The sequence below is a fragment of the Nycticebus coucang genome, chromosome 6, assembly GCF_027406575.1.
Source record: "Nycticebus coucang isolate mNycCou1 chromosome 6, mNycCou1.pri, whole genome shotgun sequence".
Lineage (NCBI taxonomy): Eukaryota > Metazoa > Chordata > Mammalia > Primates > Lorisidae > Nycticebus > Nycticebus coucang.
Window position 1 is genome coordinate 94,102,531 of NC_069785.1, and position 15,043 is coordinate 94,117,573.

The following is a 15,043-nucleotide window of genomic DNA, read 5'->3' on the forward strand; positions in this document are numbered from 1 at the left end:
GTGCGTAAAATTTGGAAAAATATTTAAGAATCATAAAAAATTGTCAGTAATCAATCTCAAAATAGCAATACTGACCCTAAGAAAAATAACCAGTAAAATACTACAAGTAATAGTTTTTGAAAAGGAATTTAGCCACTTTTTCTCGTGCTTCCTTTAGTCATGAAAATTTAGCAGATAATTGTAAAATGAATTATATTCTTCCCAGCAGAAAAAAAAAATGTTGTAAATGAATTATATTTCCACAGTTAGATTTTGTTTCAAGGGATCCAGAATAAATTTGATAAGAAATGTGTGGTGTGGTGCGGAGGAAAAACTTCAGGTGGGACCTTTACTGTAGGCAGCCTTTAAATTGAATTTCAGCAATTCCCACCTCTTGGTATTCACACCCTTGTTCCTCTTCTTAAGTGTAATCTGGACCTCTTCTATCAGAATGTGGTAAAAAGAAGCAATGAGATGTCAATTCTGAGATTAAATTGCAAAACGACTGAAGCATCTGTCTTAAGGTGCCCTCTCTCCCTCCCCTAGTCTAAGGGCAGAGAGCTGACTTGTTGTAAGCTCACCTTTGAGCAGGTGCACATGGCAGAGAGTTTTCTGGCCAATTGCCAGGGAGGAATTGAGGTTCTCAGTTCAACAGCCCACAAGAAACCAAATCTGCTAACAACCAGGTGAGTGATCGTGGGCACAGTTAATCTCTTAGGAAGGGCTTCAGATGTCAATGCTGTGATAGAGAGCCTACAACAGACTGCTGTTATTGGACGTTCAGGACAGTGTCCCTGGGGCCACAAAAGAAGGCAAGAAAATGTGTTGTTGGAAACTGCAGGAAAGCAAACCTAACGGATACAGTTCCAACAAAATGAGCAATGCTCCTACTTTTCCACAAAAGTGTCAAGAGAAAAATGTGCCTAATTACCTTAGTGTTATAACCAAGGAGATGTCTAAGGAAAATGTTGAATATGACATCTGATTTCTTTGAGCCACTCGTAGTAAAATGGAAAATAGACAGTTACGTTGAGAGGACTGAAAAACTGAAAGGAGCCAAGACTCGGGGGTTTTGAGAATACTTAACCTTTATTTTCAAATGATAAATGATGCCAAAATTAAGAGTTGGCTTCTGAGCAAATATTGAATCTGGGCCCTTTCCGGGAAAACATGGTTTAAAGACAGAGCTGAAGATGTGCCTGTAAATGCTTTTGTTAAGATGGCAGAAGGGGGCAAAGGAGGTCAAACTCTCACTCTTTGCAGATGACATGATCTTATACTTAGAGAATCCCAGAGACTGAACCACAAGACTCCTGCAAGTGATAAACAAATACAGTAATGTCTCAGGGTGTAAACTCAATGTCCACAAATCAGTAGCTTTTGTATATGCCAATAACAGCCAAGTTGAAAAGTGAATCAAAGACACAATTCCCTTCACAGTAGCTTCAAAGAAAAGGACATACCTAGGAATAAACCTAACAAGAAGGGAAGGACCTCTAAAAACAAAATTATGAAACCTAAGAAAAGGAATTGCAGAAGACATTAACAAATGGAAGAACATACTCTTGGCTGGGAAAAATCAACATTGTTAAAATATCTATACTTCCCAAAGCAATCTACACATTCAGTGCAACCCCCATAAAATACCCATATCATACTTTGAAGACCTGGAAAAAATAGTTCTTTGTTTTGGGTGGAACCAGAAAAAAACCTAAGACCAAACAAGTCTTAGTAATAAAAACAAAGTCTGAGACATTAGTCTACTAGACTTCAGGTTACATTACAGGTCCACAGTGATCAAAATAGCGTGGAATTGGCACAAAAATAGAGACAGAGACATTTGGAACCTAATAGAAATCCAAGAGATGAAGCCAGTCTCTGATAGCCATCTGATTTTTGATAAGCCAAACAAAAGCATATGCTAGGGAAAAGAATTTCTATTCAACAAATAGTCTTGGTAGAGCTGGATAACTACAACTAGGAGACTGAAACTGGACCCTCATCTTTCACCACTTACAAAAATTGACTCAAGATGGATAAAAGATTTAGATCTAAGACACTAAATGATAAAAATCTTAGTAGAAAGTGTGAGAAAAACTCTTGATGATGTCAGACTAGGGGAAGATTTTATGAAGAAGAGTTCAGTGGCCATTGCAACAACATAAATAAACAAATGGGACTTAAGAGGAAAAGCTTCAGCACAGCTAAGGAGACAAAACATAAAACAAAACAAAAAAACAACCTTCAGAATGGGAAAATACATTTGCATGTTACAAATGTGACACAGGTTTGATAACTAGAATCTAGAGAGAACTCAAATTTATCAACAAAAAGGAGCAAACAATCCCATCTATCACTGGGTAAAAGAGATGAACAGAACCTTCTCTGAGGAAGACAGACGTGTGCTAACAAACATAGAAAAAATGCTCATCATCCCCATTCATCAGAGAAATGCAAATCAAAACCACCCTGAGATATCACTTAACCCCAGTGAGAATAGCCCTCATCACAAAGTCTCAAAGCTGCAGATGCTGGTGTGGACGTGGAGAGAAGGGAACACTTTTACATTGATGGTGGGATGCAAACTAGTACAGCCTGTTTGGAAGAAAGTATGGAGAATCCTCAAGGAACTCAAATTAGACCTCCCATTTGATCCCACAATCCTACTACTTGGCATTTACCCAGAAGAAAAACAATCATTTTATCATAAGGACATTTGCACTAGATTGTTTACTGCAGCTCAGTTTACCCACATATGGAAACAATTTAAATACCCATCCACCCAGGAACAGATTAACCAATTGTGGTACATGCAGGTGCATGTATGGGTACTTAAGGGAAGAGTCATATCTTTATGTGCTTGCATTACTAGTGAGAATGATTTAATAAACTTAAAACCAATATTCAAGTATTGTAAGGTTAGAAATTGAATTAATAAAATGCTGATGATGGGCAAAAAGGAAAAGAGACAGGAGGGAAGTGGATCAGAGAAACTCAAAGCCTGGTGCAAAATGCACTGTGGAAGGCCTGGCCCCTTTAATCACCCCTCCCCTATTGGGAGGCTCTGCTGTTAGGTCACTGAGCAGGCAAGGTTCACCAGGATGGGGCTTCCCTCTCAGGGAGAGTGAGTGCTTTGGGGGAGTTAGGGAATACAGAATGTTTCTATCTCATTAATAAAAGTCAAGAGTTGCTCAACCTAGATAAGGAGAAAAATGCTTCCTTTATTCTGTGGCCTTGGTATGGTCAGAAGCCTCAGTCCCTCTAAGCATAAGACTTCTGGAGTGTTAACTGCCTCTCCTGTGATTTGTGTGTGTGGCCTAATTGGGGTCTGCTTTGATATCTGCTCCTGGACTGTGTTCCAGATCCCATGCTCTGTTTGTGTTACGATCATAAATAACAGAGCAATTATAGTAAAAGGTAAATCAGTCTGATTAATGTAGTTTGTTTAAAACATAGCTTAATTGAGGAATCCAAGTTCAGCAAGAATTATGACATAAAGATTTTGGCCTTCCCCTATGAGATGTATGAAATAAATATATGGCTGGTCCTGGGCTCTTGGCCTTTGCTGAAGCCTCACAATAAGGAGCAAAGATCCCTTGGCCCATGCTGTTATTTTTAATTTTTGAGACAGAGTTTTACTATGTTGCCCTCGGTAGAGTGCCATGGCATCACAGCTCACAGCAACCTCAAACTATTGGGCTTAAGTGATTCTATTGCCTCAACCTCCCAAGTAGCTGGGACTATAGGCGCACACCACAATGCCCAGCTAAGCCCATGCTGTTCTTAAAACTTTAAATTTGTGTGTGTCTTCTCATTTCCCTTCATTATCCCGTCTCTTCCAAACACTTGGGAATAACACGGAGAAGTTTACAGCTTGTTCCCCAGTAGTATATGTGAACCATGGAATACTATTCAGCCATAAAAAGATGGAGACTTTCCTCTTTCATATTAACCTGGATGAAGGTGAAATGCATTCTTCTTAGTAAAGTATCACAAAAATGGAAAAAGAAATATCCAGTGTACTCAATACTAATATGAATTTAGTAGATAATGTAACAGATGCCCACATAAGAGATAATTCAATTCAAGTTGGGGGAAGGGGAAATGAAGGAATGGGGGAGGGTAGGATGCAAATATTGCAACCTACTGGTTTGTACCCTCACATTAACCTGAAATAATCATTAGAAAAAAGATGTCGGAACAAAGGCTACACCAAATCAGAAGTTCCCCAGAGAGATTAAGGGTGTGCTTCACAGACCCTATCAGCAAGAAATGATGGCCTTCTTGGAAGCTGAAGGTGGTTGTCCCACCGTGATCTCTGCAGGAGCCAACCACAGGATGTCCTGGTCATGGCTTTTGGAATCTAAATGCATAATTGTCATAAAAGATTTTAGACGGGCCACAATGGTTAGAGAGAATTATCATACACACTCACAGAAACCACGACATCAATGACTGAAAAAACCAGAGGGAGAGGATGTCATTGGACTTAGAAAATTCTGCTGAAAGGAAGATGGCTGGCAGAGGCACTTACCTGAAGAATCCTGCTACTTTTCATGAGGTTTTGGGGTGAGCAGAGGATGATCTAGAAAGCAGAAGCTGGATCCCAGAGCACAGAGCCAGGGCATGGGGAGCTGTTTCCAGTCTTGAAGCCTCATCCTCAAACCTTCACCATTTTCCTGGCTGAACCTCAACATTACTATGAATCGGTGACTTCCTTGCACCTCTGATTGCCCAGCCCCTATGTTTTGGGGACAGAAATGAACAAGTGTTCTATGTCTGTCCCAACTTAATGTTGGGATGTGGGGACGACTTACCTGTTTGGTTAGTTTTGTATATTTAAACATAGGGAAGAACCACACAGGAGGAGCTGTATGTAGGGAACATACCTGGTGGCCTCAGCCCCAGCAGGGCTGACTCAGATAACGAGGGGCTAGACTCTGAGCTTATATCACAATGGGATGACAGCGGCGGGTCCTCGAGAGAAGGTAAGGATATTTTGCCTGCAGAAAGGACACAAGTTTGGGGGATCAGAAAACACAAAGTGTTACACTGAATTAAATTTGGTAATTAATATAGGCCTAAAAGACCTATATTTAAAGTTTAGGTTTTGACATTTACTAACTGGGACACCTTCTAGGAAACATTCAGCCTCCCCACGACTAATCAGTCCTAGCATTATATTTTATATGTATGGTACTCAGTAATTACTGGTTGGTAGCAATGCCTCAGCAATGCTTTTTGGAAATAAATTTTGATTTGTGACTCCACATTGCTCCTTTAACTTCACTGTAATTTGTTAGTTTATTTCTGTTAGAGGCCCTGGGTCACATCTGGTACATCTCACTGAACAGGGTATCGATGTTTCCTATTCTCTTCAACGCCATGGGACGCCATGCTGTGAACAAATATTCATACTCTTATGGAAAATCATCAATGCAAATGTCAGTTCATTAACGTGTTTTCTCTTGAAAGAAAACAACTTTCAGTAAGTTGTGCTATAGGAAGGATTAAAATAAACAAGAAACTGATAACAAATGATGAAAAAGACTTTGCTTTAGAATTTAATTAAAATTTCAAGTTCATGTGTTCATAGTATGCCTACTTACTGAAGAGATTTTCAAAGTGCCCAGCACATGAATGGAATGATACACTGTGGTATGTGTACACCATGGAATACCATTCAGCCATACATAAAAAGATGATGATTGTGCATCTTTTATAACAACCCAGGTGGATTTGGAGGATATTCTCCTAAGCTAAGTATCACAAGAGTGGAAAAATATGTCTCACATGTACTCAGTACTAAATTGAAACTAGTAATTAATTAATAATTGCATGTGCATATGAAGGAAAAAATTAAATCAAGAAGGGAGGAAGACGTAGGGGTTGGGTAAGTCTCCCGCGGGTACTTGCAGGGGTAGATGGCTCACTCCCTGGGTGAAGGCCACAACTACACCTCGGACTTTAACCTCACCACAAAAGGCAATATAACCTAATTGTATGTACCCTCATTTTACTATGGAAAAAATAGATACTCAAAGAACCTATACCTACATACTTATTAACAAACTTGGGTAATTATGTTTTTTTACTCAATGAGCATGTTTCCAAGTAAGAGATCAATTGAGTCAGAGACAAATTCAAAGATTTCTCAGAACACTTTATTCGATGCTTTAGAAAGTTATTTCTGTTCTGAGTTCTCATTTCACTTCTTCCTGTATCAAACTCCTTAATGAGAAGATCCTTCATGTATTCCATGGTTTCCTTACCATATACATGTAATGTAGATACATATATATTTGACCAAAGCCAAAAGTATTTCTATGACAAATTCCTTTACATTGCACGATCCTTTCCTAACACTACCAACCATCCTCTCCCAAGTATGCATATGGGTTTTCTCTCTTTTTCTAATGTAATAACTCCCGTAAATCCACATGTAATCAATAATTCTATCTTAGGAAATTTTATTTCCCTTTTCCTCTGTTAAATAATCTCAGAAAATAAATATAATTCAGAAGAGAAATATAAATAAGAATGAAATGTGTTAGATATGTGTTAAATGTGAGCATTTTTGTGTGTCCTACCAGAATTCTTGCAAACTACCACAATCACTGCCTCCTGTACAATCACGTTCCATCCTGTTGTCCCAGGAAAGTGTATATTCATTTTTGTTTACTCTAGTTCAGTGTTGCCCCTTGCTTCTTACTGCGACTGCAGACTGGTGAGGGTAAGTGAGTGCATAGCTAGGACTGAAGCTCAAAACTCTGATTTGTTGGATAAAGCTTTCTACGATATCCAGGTAGAACTGGGCCTTTCAGAAACTGGACCCATCTAAATGTCCCAGGACATGCTGTGGGGGTTCCCTTGTTCCTTCAACGACTTCTTGAGAAATATCAACTTTAGTGATATAATTTTGATAAAAGTTTGACAATGTCCAAACATCTCACAGTTATTTCTTCTTGAGAAGTCTCATTTCAATGTTGTTTAGTATCACTTGCATTAACGGGATCTATCAGTTATTTGGCAATTCTTTGCAGAGATTCTGTCTCAGGAGTGGTTCTGGTTGCTAGGGAGAGATCAGCAAATGAAAGATGTACAAGGTGACAATTTCTTCCTAGTCTGTGACGCTTCCTTGAAGAAAAAGGGAACAAATCTTAAAAATAAACAAATTGTCTCTGCGATGAGGATTGTTGTAACTGAGCATATATGTACAATATATGTATACACACAAAACACACACTCCTATCTACTACATACATGCATGTAGGTTATTATGTTTAACATTCAAATTTCAGTTTGTTTTGTGGGAGTGAGATAAAACTTCAATAATCTCCAATCATCTCACAGCGGAATGTAAAGGCTCTGGCAGTATTTTTTATTTTACTGTTCCTTATTACTGGCTGAGCACGTGGGGATACGCACTCCTTGTCTGGTGTTTTATCTTTTCCTATGTGTAAATGACAGAGAATTTCATTTTGGCATTGTTTAGATGTTACCCTAAATATTGCCTTTTTAGAGAAGTGAGTTCATTCTTGGTTATTGGAACATATTTGGAAGGCAGAGTTTTGTTACGTCCAATGAAGTAAGTATGCCAACTTCATTATTCATTTTCCCACTTTCTGTGCATTTTTTCCACTTTTCCATTGTAAAAGGAACAGGGCTTTTCTGTCCTCTAATTTCTTTGGATCTACCCTGAAATGTGTGTGTCAAGAATGTTTTAGAGATAATTTCATTAAATTAAGATTAGAGCTTTCTGAAATTTTGTCCACTTAGGATCCTATTTGTTTAAATCAGTGTTTTTCAACCTTTTTAAATCTCACAGCACAATTGAACCTATAGTTAGACTTCCGAAAAAAAAAAATATATATATATATACTTACTGTGCTTTGAACTTCTTTCAAAAATAATTTAATTAATAATTTTAAAAAAAATTTCGTGACCCACCTAAGATTCTCTCATGGAACATCGGTGTGCCATGGTATGCTGCTTGAAAATCAGGTGATAGTAAGTAACTTTCTCAGGTCTAGACCCCAAAATACACTATGCAAGGGGCACACTCAGAGTGCACAGTGTGGGCTGGCAGCAGCCTGGGAGCAGTGATCACTTACTGCAGATGGGAGGCCCTGTTGTGACAACAGAGAGAGGCTCTTGGTAATCACATAATCGTGGGAACATATTTGGTCGTATGTGTGTGTGTGTGTGTCGGATGAAATTATTCTCTAAGAGATTCAGTAGATAGCACCATTATAGTTAACTCCCACCTTTACCAAACCCACAACTGGGTTCTGGCCTAGGTACATCTGGTCGCTTACTACACAGAAAACCAATTACTCAGGCTCCCATGACAATCCTGAGAATTTATCACAGATGACATCAGCTGGGAGATGGGAAACTTCTTCAAATCCATCTCCCCGACTGAGGAGTTTAGGAAGGGGGCTGTGTGTCTCAGAGCAGGTCACATTGAAACTAAGGTGTGCAGAGGTTAAAGGCAAAAGTCACAGACTGGTGATGGACTGTGGGTCTCAGCATTGTTACCCTGCAAAGAATCCACTGCTTATGAGAGACAACTCAAAAGGCAAAAATGTTCCCTAAGCAGAAAGATTACAAGGTTCTGGAATTTGGACTTTATGGGGCTGGGAATCAAAACCATAAGAAAGCTCTAGGGAAAACCTCTATGAGGGTTGTTTTGTGTTTGTTCTGGAGCCAAGTTTGTGCTTCAACATTCACATAACCCTGAGATAAATTCTGTATCTGTTACAATAACATCTGCCTTTTAAAAACTTATATAATATTTAAAACACATGAATTGAAGTTTACAGTATTTCCATGGTGAAAACCTGTCTTGTCCAACAGGGGTACAAGATGAGCAAACAGCTTAGACCCTAGCTTCCCTTACTTATTTTGGGAGTTCAGGATAATTACTCACACTACATCGTAGCAGAAATAAAAACAATATTTACTTTATTGTGAAAATTAAATAAGAGAAAGCAAGTAAAGCAGTGTTGTTGTGAGGGTTAAATGAGATTAGTTCAACCGCCTCAAGCATTTGCGCTTTTTAAAAATAGGCAAAAGTAATTAATTTAATTATTCTTCAGTGAGTTACATTGTCTTCTAAAATTGAACCAGTTCTTCATATCATTGAGAAAATAGTTAAAAAGATGCTCCAGCCACCTTTAGTTGGCTACTCGGCTATTAGGTTTCTAGAAGAAAAATCTATAATTCCCAAGCACAAGTTCAAAATTTTTAGCCCTGAATTAAACATTATTATAGCCAAATTTTGAGCACAGATGTTGCTTCAATACCTTGTATAATGTTAGCAGTAAAGCATTGCCATTCTTCAGCCTGAATCTGGAAGTAGATTTAGAAATAATTGTTGAAATAGCATTTCTTCTATAATTACCAGTGTGTTGACTTGAATTTCTGAGAATCTTCTACAGTTTTCTTATACTTAATTTCCCCCCTAACCAGAAGCAGTTCTGCACCCTGTCATCTCCATAGTGGATGCTCCTCTGGCTTCCTCTAAGATCAGGTTTTTAACCCTTCCTTTTTTGCTTTCAATTTAATTTCTGAGGAAAGTAGACTATATATGTAATTGTGCTCACACATTTCTGAAATGAAACTCCTTTTCCCCCTAAAAACATGTTATTCCTTCGCTCTCTCATTTTGTTTCTATTTCAAACAATCCATTACCAAGTTTTTTGATTTTATGTTAAAAATAAACTGATGTCTGCCTAGAACTCCAAAGCAAGGTGACTTAAATATAATATGTGTCACTTCTGGCTGGTAGGTCTAGCCTCAGCTAGCTGTGACTCCATGGCTCTGCTTACGGCTAACACAATACGCATTTCTTCTCTAGAACCAAGGCTAAAGAAACAGTTATTTCAGAGACATACTCTTCCCACTGCAGGAGGCGAGAAAACAAGTAGACATGTCGAGCCACACTATCCCCTAAAAAGCCTCTGCTGACATAATTCAGGTCCAGTTATGTGTTATTGGCCCAAGCATGTCACATGGCCAAGCCTAAAAATGGGTATAGAAGTACAATCTACTTTGAGAGAGATCTCACATACATTTATTCATTTACTGAAGAGGGACAGAGTCTCTCTCTGTCCCCAGGTTGGAGCTCAGCACAGCTCCCAACTCTGGCCAAGGGCAGGGATTATAGGTGCAAGTCACCACACCCAACCACCCCCTTCCATTACAAAGAGCTTGGATGCATGATTCTCTCATCAGTGGCAGTGAACATCTAGGAGCAAAGATACAGTTCCCATTCCCGATCTTTCTCTTTCTTCAGAACTCTAGTTTTCGTTTTGTTTTGTTTTTAATAAAACGTCATTCAGAGTTGTCCTTCAAAAGACTTCATGAAGAAGACTGCCATGGCAATTGCAACAACAACAAAAACAAACAAATGGGACTTCATTAAACTGAAAAGCTTCTGTACAGCTAAGGACACAATAACCAAAGCAAAGAGACAACCTACACAATGGGAAAGGATATTTGCATATTTTCAATCAGACAAAAGCTTGATAACCAGGATCTATAGAGAACTCAAATTAATCCACATGAAAAAAGCCAACAATCCCTTATATCAATGGGCAAGAGACATGAATAGAACTTTCTCTAAAGATGACAGACGAATGGCTAACAAACATATGAAAAAATGTTCATCATCTCTATATATTAGAGAAATGCAAATCAAAACAACCCTGAGATATCATCTAACCCCAGTGAGAATGGCCCACATCACAAAATCTCAAAACTGCAGATGCTGGCGTGGATGTGGAGAGAAGGGAACACTTTTACACTGCTGGTGGGACTGCAAACTAGTACAACCTTTCTGGAAGGAAGTATGGAGAAACCTCAAAGCACTCAACCTAGACCTCCCATTTGATCCTGCAATCCCATTACTGGGCATCTACCCAGAAGGAAAAAAATCCTTTTATCATAAGGACACTTGTACTAGACTGTTTATTGCAGCTCAATTTACCATTGCCAAAATGTGGAAACAGCCTAAATGCCCACCAACCCAGGAATGGATTAACAAGCTGTGGTATATGTATACCATGGAATACTATTCAGCTATTAAAAAAAACGGAGACTTTACATCCTTCATATTAACCTGGATGGAAGTGGAAGACATTATTCTTAGTAAAGCATCACAAAAATGGAGAAGCATGAATCCTATGTACTCAATCTTGATATGAGGACAATTAATGACAATTAAGTTTATGGGGGGGGAAGCAGAAAGAGGGATGGAGGGAGGAGGGTGGGGCCTTAGTGTGTGTCACACTTTATGGGGGCAAGACATGATTGCAAGAGGGACTTTACCTAACAATTGCAATCAGTGTAACTGGCTTATTGTACCCTCAATGAATCCCCAACAATAAAAAAAAACAAACAAACAAAAAAAAAAAAACGAATACTGCAGGATCAGTTTTATGTTTTAAATCTGCTCTGTCTTCAGGTTCCAAATGTAAGACCCTTTGGAGTCTGCCCTGTGATGTGCCCCCAGCCTCACACTTGCTGCTCTGTTACTCAAGGAGGTCACTGTCCTGGAATGTGAGTGACCTGCTCACAGGGACATCAGTATTTAGAAATGACATCATTGTTATTATAAACAAAGAGAGAATCACACTAAAACGTGACTCTGGCTTTGGTGAGGCATCCGAGTCTTGGAAGTTTAATCACTAACAGGCATTTTTTAGTAACTTCCAATCCCACAGATGGGGATTATTGAAGACATTTTTACTAAGATCAGAAATGAATTTCTTATTATCCTGCTAATCTGAAACAAGCCTGATTGGAGAACAGACAATGGTTCATTTTATCAGATGTTCTAAGGTAGCACTGGCTCTATCAGCAGCCATAAAACCTATCATCTTATGATGGTCCATTTATGGAAATGTTTTTTAGCTGCATTTTTTTTTTTCTTACCTGAATGGAATTCGATCCAGTAAACAGGCTGGTCATTAATTCTGATGCCCTGCAGTTTGGCCCATATGCTCAGAAGAGGATTAGAAGAGGTGCCAGCAAATAATTTGTATGTAACTTGGACTAGTTCAGCATCTTGCCTTGGGGAAAATTCAATAGCAACTATTAGGCTTCTAAAATAAAGCCACACTACAGGTTGCTGGTGAGGAATATCTTTTATGAGAAATACATTGGCTGAGGTTAACTATTGGGACGTTTATTTATTTATTTATTTATATGCAGTTTTGGCGGGAGCTGGGTTTGAACCCACCACCTCTGGCATATGGGGCCAGCGCCCGACTCCTTTGAGCCACAGGCGCCGCCCGATGTTAATTGGTTTTTAATCACAGTGTCTGGAAAGGGCAGTGTAGCAGTTTGTCATGAAATAAAAGGAGATATCACTGTGAAGAGCTGCTCCAGTTCCGATCCCTCACCTGACACGTGCTGAGAGGAAAATGAGGCCCAGAGAAGGAACAGAGGAAATTAACGGGATCGAGATAGTGACATGTCCCGAGCACATCTGTGCTTTCTGTTTGTCTGCTTCTATTACAATTTAAAATACACCATTCTTTGATTTATTTATAATTTTCAATTGGTATAGAATAGGCATAAAGGTAAGCCAAATTAAACGTCTAAAATGATTTTTATAGTTCGTTCACAATTATTTTATAAATTCCAAAATGAAAACTTACAGATAAAGTATAATCTGTAAGTTTCTTACCTGAGATTGTCACTGCTATAAGTCATCCCACCCACCGTGTAGGGAGATGTTACTATTAACTGAATAAAGGCAGGTAAAATAAATATTTCACCATGTGAAATAAAGTCATGCTGTCAAAACTGTAGTTTTTGCTTGTTTTGTTTTTTTAAAGGGACACTAACAAATTTGACTGTTTGTTAAATTTGTATATGTGTGATATGTATATAAAGTGCTGAAGTCTGGTATTATGATGCCTCCAGATTTGTTTTTTATTTCTAAAAGGTAATATTGACTATTCTGGGTTTTTTCTGGTTCCATATGAAATGAAGTACTATTTTTTTCAAGTTTTTCAAAGTATGACATTGGTGCTTTAATGGGGATTGCATTAAATCTATAGATTTCTTTGGGTAGTATGGACATTTTAACGATGTTGATCTTCCCAACCATGAGCATGATATATTCTTTCATTTATTAACATCTTCTGCTGTTTCTTTTCTCAGGGTTTTGTAATTCTCTTTATAAGGATCTTTCACATCCTTTGTTAGATACATTCCCAGGTCTTTCATCTTGTTTTTTTCTTTCTTTCTTTCTTTTTTTTTTTTAATTACATCATAGCTGTGTACATTAATGCAATCATAGGGTAAAATGTTCTGGTTTCATATACCATTTGAAATATTTTCATCAAACTGGTTACCATAGCCTTCACAGCATTTTTGTAGTTATTGTGTTAAGATTTTTATATTCTACACTTAGTAAATTTAACATGTACCCTTGTAAAATGCACCACAGGTGTGGTCCACTAATTACCCTCCCTCCCCCATCTTCCTCCCTTCCCACTCCTTCCTCTCCTCTTTCCCTTTCTCCTTGAGTTATAGTTGGATTATAGCTTTCATGTGAAAGCTATAAATTGCTTTCATAGTAGAGCTGAGTACATTGGATACTTTTTCTTCCATTCTTGAGATACTTTGCTAAGAAGAATATGTTCTAGCTCCATCCATGTAAACATGAAAGAAGTAAAGTCTCCATCTTTTTTAAGGCTGCATAATATTCCACGGAGTACATATACCACAATTTATTAATCCATTTGTGGGTAGATGGGCACTTGGGCTTCTTTCATGACTTAGCAATTATGAATTGGGCTACAATAAACATTCTGGGGCAAATATCTTTGTTATAAAGTGATTTTTGGTCTTCTGGATATACACCTAGTAGAGGAATTGAAGGATTGAATGGCAGGTCTATTTTTAGATCCCTAAGTGATAAGCCAATTAAAAACATGAAATGGGGAAAAGATTCCCTATTTAACAAGTGGTGCTGGGTGAACTGGCTGGCGACCTGTAGAAGACTGAAACTGGACCCACACCTTTCACCATTAACTAAGATAGACTCTCACTGGATTAAAGATTTAAACTTAAGACATGAAACTATAAAAACACTAGAAGAAAGTGCAGGGAAAACACTTAAAGAAATTGGCCTGGGTGAATATTTTATGAGGAAGACTCCCTGGACAATTGAAGCAACACCAAAAACACATTACTGGAATTTGATCAAACAAAAAAGCTTCTGCACAGCCAAAAACACAGTAAGTAAAGCAAGCAGACAGCCCTCAGAATGGGAGAAGATGTTTGCAGATTATGTCTCTGACAAAGGTTTAATAACCAGAACCCACAGATAACTCAAACGTATTAGCATAAAAAGAACAAGTGATCCCATCTCAGGGTAGGCAAGGGACTTGAAGAGAAACTTCTCTGAAGAAGACAGGTGCAGGGCCTATAGACACATGAAAAAATGCTTATCATCCTTAATCATCAGAGAAATGCAAATCAAAACTACTTTGAGATATCATCTAACTCCAGTAAGATTAGCCCACATCACAAAATCCCAAGACCAGAGATGTTGGCATGGATGTGGAGAAAAGGGAACACTTCTACACTGCTGGTAGGAATGCAAACTAATATGGTCTTTCATCTTATTTGGAGTTACTGCAAAAGATATTTAGTCTTTAATTTTATTCTCAGCTTGACTGTTACTGGTATATATGAAGGATGCTGATTTGTGGGTATTGATTTTGTGTCCTGAGACACTACTATATTCCTTGATCCCTTCTAAGAGCCTTGTAATTTAGTACCTGGGGTTTTCCAGGTATAAGATCACATTGTCCACAAAGAGTAAGAGTGTGACCTCCTCTGTTCCCATTTGATCTCCTTCTTTTGCCTCATTGCACTGACTAGGACTTTCAGTACTGTGTTGAATAGCAGTGGGGCAATAGGCATCATTGTCTAGTTCCAGATCTGAGTGGAAATGCTTTCACTTTTACTCCATTCAATATGATATTGGCTCTGGGTTTGTTGTAGATGGTCTCCATCAGTTTAAGAAATATTCCACCTA